We start from the raw sequence: 8,336 nt of genomic DNA, 5'->3' as shown, positions 1-8,336 counted from the left end.
TAACATTCATCGGACCACAAAGGTCTGAATGTACAAGCTCCAAGGTTTTCTTGGCTCTGTAACCTTTTCCAGTAAAAAGTCGTTTGGTCATTTTGCCTTCGAGGCATGATTCACATACCGACAAGGAGTTTTTTTCTAAACTCTTTAGAAGTCCATTTTTCACCAACTTCTCAATCCTATTGAGGTTGATATGACCTAACTTAAGATGCCAAAGATGGGCGTTTTTCTTTAGAGAAACCTTTGGTCTTTTAGCTATTGTTGTCATACTAAATATTTCAGTATTAAACAAGGCTTTTATGACTAACAGCCTTAGTACATATAAGTTACTTTCCATTAAACCAAAATCAATCTCCATTCCATTCTTGAAAATAAACACTTTATTCTCAGAAAAGAAGATGGTATACCCTTGTTCAATGAGATAAGAAACCGAGATTAAGTTCCTCTTAATATGAGGAACTACGAAAACACTATCCAGTAAAAGATAACGTTTCTTGTCAAAAAAATAACTTTAGCCTACCTACAGCAGCAACTTAAACAACCTCACCAATACCGACTTGTAGAGTCATCTCTCCCTGTGACAACGTTTGCCAGGAACTAAATCCTTGGTTAGAGGTACTGAAATGGTTGGTAGCACCCGAATCAAGGATCCAGGTAGAATCATCATTCTTTACCAAACACGTCTCCAAGACCGATAAATCAGATTTACTGTCTGTTCTCCTCTTTTGAAGAGTAGTGGGATCAGTGTCAGAAAAACTGACACTACTGGTTTTGTCATCCATCCCTTTGTGCTCGAAAAGTAAGAATTGACGTTCAAACAAATCTTGCAACGAGTCCATGATATCGCTGCAATGACCATGTTCTCAACCCTTTTGGTCAAAACATCAGGTATGCTAGCCAAAATGTGAAGTCTGGCCAATGAATTAGCCTTCATTCACATCTTATATGCATTACAAACACTTCGTGGTGCATCAAGGGTCGGGACTTGAGGACATTCCTCAACCATGAAAAATTTGAGGTCGTTTACCACGAAAAACGTTTTTCATGACTCTTTGCATTGTATGTAATCGGTCATATTAAAAGCACTAAATGAAAATACTAATGAGTTGTTGAAAAGAAAAATACATTGACCTACGTTAGGTTTTAAGCAAATACCCGTTGTAAAACAAACAACATCCAATAAGGTTTTAGCAAAACTAATATGAACCCCGTGTGACATCTAGTTTTGCAATGACGCTTCAAAGGTTTATGACAAAAGCCATCGTAGGGAGGTCAATTATCCCTCCTCTAAATTGAGAAGTTGTCAACCAATCATTAATATCAGAACAACTCTTGCTCCTATAACGACTAGCTATCATTGATTTGGTCAAGAGATCATTAACTTACTTAACAATCTCTCGTAAGTGTGACCGACCATTTTAGGCCCTAGAGATCTTCCCCAAGTAGCCAATTCGAAGGGAAAAATTTGATCGGGTCAAAACCTAAAGGGACCCTATCCATTTCTGAAGTTCACTTTGATCTTGACCAACTGCACAAAACCCATTCGAAGGGGGACGCTCCCATGGCACCATGAGGGAGTACAGAATGATCTCACGATGTGAACCAATGATAGAGACCGTAGGACGTGTTGACACACACTCTTCACCCACTTACTGTAAACACTCTCTCCGTCCACCTTGATATTGACTCATGCAAACACCATCCAAAGGGGGATGCTCCCAGGGCACCACGAGGCCAAGCATGAATATCACAATATGGACATTCAGGGAGAAACATGAGTGGAATCATTAACATATCAGATACATCTCTTCCTCCCACTGAGTATTTTAGGATCTAGGGTTTAGCTTACTTAGGGAAACATGGCTAAGAATTTTAACTAAGTGACTTTTTAGGTTTTCCCAAGAGTAACTTTTACCTTGGATAGTTAAACAACTTTTGATCATCATCCATTAAATTCTTTAACGGAGTGTTTGACCAATTGTCGCATGCTTGTAGAAAATCTATCTAATTCATCTTTCCAGGTAGGTTTCCAAGTAGGGGTATTCCATTTCTGACAGCTTAAGAACCCTAGCCTAGACAGAACCCGCCTTAGACAAAATGTCCCTTATAGATAGATTTAAAACAATTTTAATCTTTTATGCTAATCAATTTAATCCTATTAAACCGATTTTAAAAGATTAATCTAGGTTACTAATCTCATTAGAAGGTTCATAACTTAGGTCTATCTCAATCCAATTTTTAAAACCCTTTTAAAAAACATGAGTTCACCCTAAGTCCGCATGCAACTCTTTCTTATTGATTTTAGTTTTAATTTCCTTTATAATGCTTATAAATGGAAATAAACAAAACCACAACACAAAGTAGACACATACAACGTATTCATAACGATTATAAACAACCTAAGTGTCATGCTCAATGCATTGTTCATTCATTGCTACTTCTTTTATATAACGCTTATACAAAACAACAATAAAACAAGCAAAACACGCTTCCATACACCCTTATACTATAACACTTATAATAAAAGGATGATGCATAAATATGCTCACTACATGCAAAATATAACTCCTATATTTCATGATGCATGCGCATGCTTTCATGTAATTTCTTCATGTAATATTATAACACTTATAATACATGATGCATGAATGATTGCACAATGCACAACCTAATGTGGGTTTTAAAACTATATGTCAAACACTTTGCCATATATAAACACCATACATCACATGTATAATAACAAATGTTGATGAATCGGATAAAATCGTCTGGGAGAAGCAACGCGTCTCCACTCATCGTGCACCAAACACCTCGTGACCGTCTACCCAAAAAAACAAACACTTTGCTCTATCGTTTACCAATGCTTCAAGAGCTAAACGATCGTTTACCAATGATCGTGTACCTTTTACTATCCGATGAAGCACGAGGTATGCGATCGTTTAACGCGCTCCGCACAATGCAAGCCTTATATGATCGTCTAAACAACAACAATGCGGTGAAGCACCATCGTCTAAATGATCGCTGAGCGAGCGCCTTCGTATTGTATACTGCATGATCTTATAAGTAGTAACTATGGGATGAGGCATGCTAACTACACGATCGTCTAGCGCACACCTTTTTCTAAACGATGAGCATCAAATGCTCCCACTATGATCGTCTAACCCCAACGTCTATGCGATTGGACAACCAACGGTACACAATAGAGTAAACAATTTATCCCATCGTTTAGCATTAGCTAAACGATCGTTTAATAAATATACACGATCGTATAGAAAAATTTACACGATCGTTTAGTTAAATCCCAACGATTGTTTACCTGAGGCTACATAACACGACCAACTCTTGGTCTTCTTCTTCGCTGAGAACCATATCGACCTTCTTCGGAACTTCATCACGAATGACTCGACTAACTCAAACTCTTTGAATTACAGACTTGATAGCATGTTAATTACGCCCAAAAACACAGGGGCCCTTATAAATTAACACTTTGTAATTTAAAGAAAGCTTTAAACAGAGGCAATGAACCCATAAACATTCATCAACTCCATCCACAAAAGCATTTAACATTTAAACACAAATATAGAAAACCCACCACGACTGTAAAGAAGTTCAAAATAGAAGTGAAATTTGGAATATCAGAATAACCTGGCTCTAATACCAATTGAAGGAAAACAGACATGAAGATTTTCATGAGCAGCGGAAGGATCTTTTCAAATTTCAATCGTATATGAACATTACAATTACAATCACAAACGAAAACATATGGTTATGCATAAAACAGAAATTACAACATGCTTTTCTAAACGATCAAGGGATAGAACAAACAAGCCTTTGAAAACTCATCTTCAAGTTCCTTGATCACGAACAGTCGAACAAACTACAACACTGCAACACTCAAACGCTCGTATAACACGACCGCTACACTGCACAATCATAGCAAACTCGAACAAAGCGATCATAATGTCACAAACACCCTAAACACCACGAATGGCCTCCACAGAAACTCGACTGTATCAAGTTGATTATGACCCACCAAAAAGGTTACCTCGGTATTCTCGGTGTGATAATCCTGAGTGTGAGATCTGTGTGGACTTGGTTAGAGGTAGAAATCGGAGGAAGAACAATTGTGTAAACGATTGAGCAAGTGGGAGAAGATAAAACCTATCGTATAGGGCGATGCCCAATCGTTTATCAAAAGCTATACGATCGTCTAGCTAATCGTCTAGCTGAGTGTCTATCGTGTAGGAACACTCCATGATCGTCTAGTCTCTCTAAGCTGTCGTTTAGTAAATCTGATTTACTTGACAATTATTCTGTGAGAACTTTCCGAGATAGGAAATCTCAAATCAACATTTTTACTAAATTTAGGAAAACATTTTTCCTTTTATCTCACGATTACCATGAAACCATCAATAACCTCGCACTTAATTGGTTATTAGAGAAAAAAAGATAGTTATCCAATATTTAATATTATTATAAATATAAATGATAACCAACTTATCATACTATATTTATAACCTATAGTTTTAATATTTCATCTCATGAAACATACAAACCATAACTTTTTTTCTATTTCATGGCACTTAATGTAAATCTTATTTACATTAACCCCCCACTTGATATATCTCATATACCATACCGATCATATCATATATAATCGAATAACCTCTTGTCAATTTGAACATTTCAAATCAACACCAAGAACTGATCCTCAACTTGAAACCATTGAGCTACCAAGGGGACATTATAGACCTGTAGCTCGAAGCTCCAACGATACGTGAATAACTAACTAGACTCTTTAGTCATGGGATCCACCATCCGTTAACTACCAGGCACTCCACTAAAGACCGACAACCGAACTCTCCTTACTACAGATATATTATTTGTCCATCTTAACCAATCAACGATGCGACAACCCTTCACAGATCGCTCGTAAGTACAGCTAGACCAATAACCGTTATACCCGTGTAGTTACATCTAACTTTTTAAGTACCACTGATCGCTCTAATGAACATAAGTCATAGTCCTATGACTGAGTCATCTCTTCCAAAGAGAAGTTGTGGCCACTATGTTCAAGCCTTGGACTCAGCCCTTAAGGGGGAAATCTATCTAGTTACCCCTACTTCGGGGAAAGAGTGAATTTCATCTTGTGTAATTGAGTTCCCAGCTCCCAAATCAGATAAGTCCCCAAAAAGGTAAGCATGTTGAGTTGGCAATCTGGCCACTCTCACCCATACTAATCAAAGGATCGCCCTCAAAGGCAGGAGTTCCCAAAATACTCAGGATTGAGGTCATGTCCCCTATGGTCATTTAGGTGAGATGTAAGTCTCTAGTATCAACGATGTTATATACAGAGTCTAGTCATCTCGTTGTCTGATTTTACGAATGGTCAGGATATACCATCTGTAGTAGTTTACAACACTTGCAAATCCCTACAAAGCGGGCTGTATCCGTAGTGTCACTAGGATCAGGTATCCCACCTTAATCTTTATACTACAGATCTATTTAGGTTATCGCTTAAGGCATGATCCACTTGTATATCTTATATACATGCTTAAGTTTACATAAGATAACCATGGAGCATTGTTTATTTGATATGAGTAAATTCCAGAATGAAATAACAATTATTTTATTCATAAACAATGTGTATAATTACAAATAACAAGACTCCGGGAGAATTAGGACACCAATATGATCGGTGTGATGTATGAGATACATCAAGTGGAGGATTAATATAAATGAGATTTACATTAAGCACCATGAAATAGAAAAAAAAAAACTATGGTTTATATGTTTCATGAGATGAAATATTAAAACTATAGGTTATGAATATATTATGGTAAGTTGGTTATTATATATATTTATAATAACATTAATTATTGGATAATTATATCTTTTTCTCTAATAACAATTGAGTTGGAGGTTATTGGTAGTTTCATGGTAACCGTGAGGTAAAAGGAAAAATATTTTCCTAATTTTAGAAGTTGTTGTGAGAGTTGCTATTCTCGAAAACTCACTCACGGTTTTCTATTAAGTGAATAGGATTCACAAAATGATAGCTGAAGAGAGACTAAACAATCGTGGAGTGACACTACACGATAGTTAACGCAGCTGTTCGTAGCTGAACGATCGTGAGGCTTTTGCTATACGATAGCTCGCCATCTTCTAAACGATTAGGCATTTGTTATACGATAGACCTTTATCATCTCCAACTTGCTCAATCGTTTACACGATTGTTATTCCTCTAATCTCTTCCTCTAACCAAGTCCACACAGAGCCCACACTTCTGAATTCTCAAACTGAGAATACCAAGGTAGCCATTGTGGTGGTGTCTTACTCAACTCGACCGAGGTCAATTTAGAGGATGTTTAAAGATAGTAAATATGATTTATTGGTCTTGGAAACATGTTTGGTAGAGAATGATTATTCTGCCTGGATCCTTGATTCGTGTGCTACTAACCACGTCAGTTCCTCTTACCAAGGATTCAGTTCTTGACAAACGTTACCACAAGGAGAGATGACTCTTCGAGTTGGTACTGATGAGGTTGTTTCAGCTGTTGCTGTAGGCAGGCTGAAGTTATTTTTGGACAAGAAACGTTATCTGTTACTGGATAATTTTTTCGTAGTTCATCATATCAAGAGGAACTTAATCTCAGTTTCTTGTCTCATTAAGCAAGGTTATACCGTATCCTTTTCTGAGAATAAATTATTTATTTTCAAGAATGGGATGAAGATTGGTTTTGGTTCAATGGAAAGTAACCTGTATGTATTAAGACTGTTAGTCATAAAAGCCTTGTTTAATACTGAAATGTTCAGTACAACGACAATAGCTAAAAGACCAAAGGTTTGCCTAAAGACAATGCCCATCTTCGGCATCTAAGGTTAGGTCACATCAACCTCAATAGAATTGAGCAGTTGGTAAAATGTGGACTTCTAAAGAGTTTAGAAGAAAACTCCTTGCCGGTGTATGAAACATGCCTTGAAGGCAAGATGACCAAACGACTTTTACTGGAAAAGGTTATAGAGCCAAGGAAGCTTTAGAGCTTGTACATTCAGACTCTGTGGTCTGATGAGTGTTAGGGCTCGAGGTGGGTATGAATATTTCATCTTTTTCATAGATGATTATTCAAGGTACGAGTATCTTTACCTAATGCAACATAAGTCTGAAGCCCTTGACAGGTTCAGGGAGTATAAGGCTGAAGTTGAAAACTTGTTAGGTAAGAAGATAAAAACACTATGATCTGATCGTGATGGAGAGTATATGGACCTCTAATTCCAGAAATATATGATAGAACATGGAATTATATCTCAACTCTCGGCCCCAAGTACACCTCAGCAGAATGGTGTATCAGAAAGGAGAAACAGAACCTTGTTGAACATGGTTCGGTCTATGATGAGTTATGCTCATCTTCCAGACTCATTTTGGGGTTTTGCAATGGAGACTGATGTTACATTCTGAACAACGTTCGCTCGAAAAATGTTTCTGAAACACCTTTTGAGTTTTGGAGAGGTCATAAAGGTAGTTTACGCCACTTCAGGATTTGGGGGTGTTCGGCCCACGTGCTTGTGACTAACCCGAAGAAGTTGTTACTACATTCGGAAGTTTGTCTCTTTGTAGGCTAACCCAGGGAAATGAGGGGTGGATACTTCTATGGTCTGAGTGAGAATAAAGTGTTTGTTTCTACAAATGCTATCTTCTTGGAAGATGACCATATAAGGGATCATAAACCACGAAGTAAGCTTGTTTTACGTGAGATTTCTAGTGAGACTAAGACTACTGAGGGATCAACAAGAGTTGTTGAACAGACTAACAGATCAACAAGAGTTGTTGAGGTCGGTACATCTAGTCAACCAACTCAAGAGTTGAGATTGCCTCGACATAATGGGAGGGTTATGAACCCATCAGATCACTGCATGGGTTTAACTGAAGCCCAAAACATCATTTTTAATGATGGGGTCGAGGATCCATTGTCTTTTAAGCAAGCAATGGAGGGTGTTCACAAGGATGAACTGATCTGAACCAGGAGATGGAGTCTATGTACTTCAAACAAGTCTGGGAGCTTGTGGATGAGCCTGATAGGGTAAAACCTATAGGGTGTAAGTAGATCTATAGGCGAAAGCGAGGTGTAGATGAAAAGGTGCAAACCTTGAAGGCTAGACTCGTGGAAAAGGGTTATACCCAAAGCGAGAGAGTGAACTATGAGGAAACTTTCTCGCCTGTTGTCACACTCAAGTCTATCAGAATACTCTGTCCATAGTCATATTTTATGATTATGAGATATGGAAAATGGACGTCAAGATTTCCTTTCTTAATGGTAATCTTGAGGAGACCATCTACA

This window comes from Benincasa hispida, chromosome 6 (genome assembly GCF_027475165.1).
Source record: "Benincasa hispida cultivar pf3 chromosome 6, pf3_genome.v1.1, whole genome shotgun sequence".
NCBI lineage: Eukaryota > Viridiplantae > Streptophyta > Magnoliopsida > Cucurbitales > Cucurbitaceae > Benincasa > Benincasa hispida.
Note: the sequence above shows the minus strand (reverse complement) of the source record.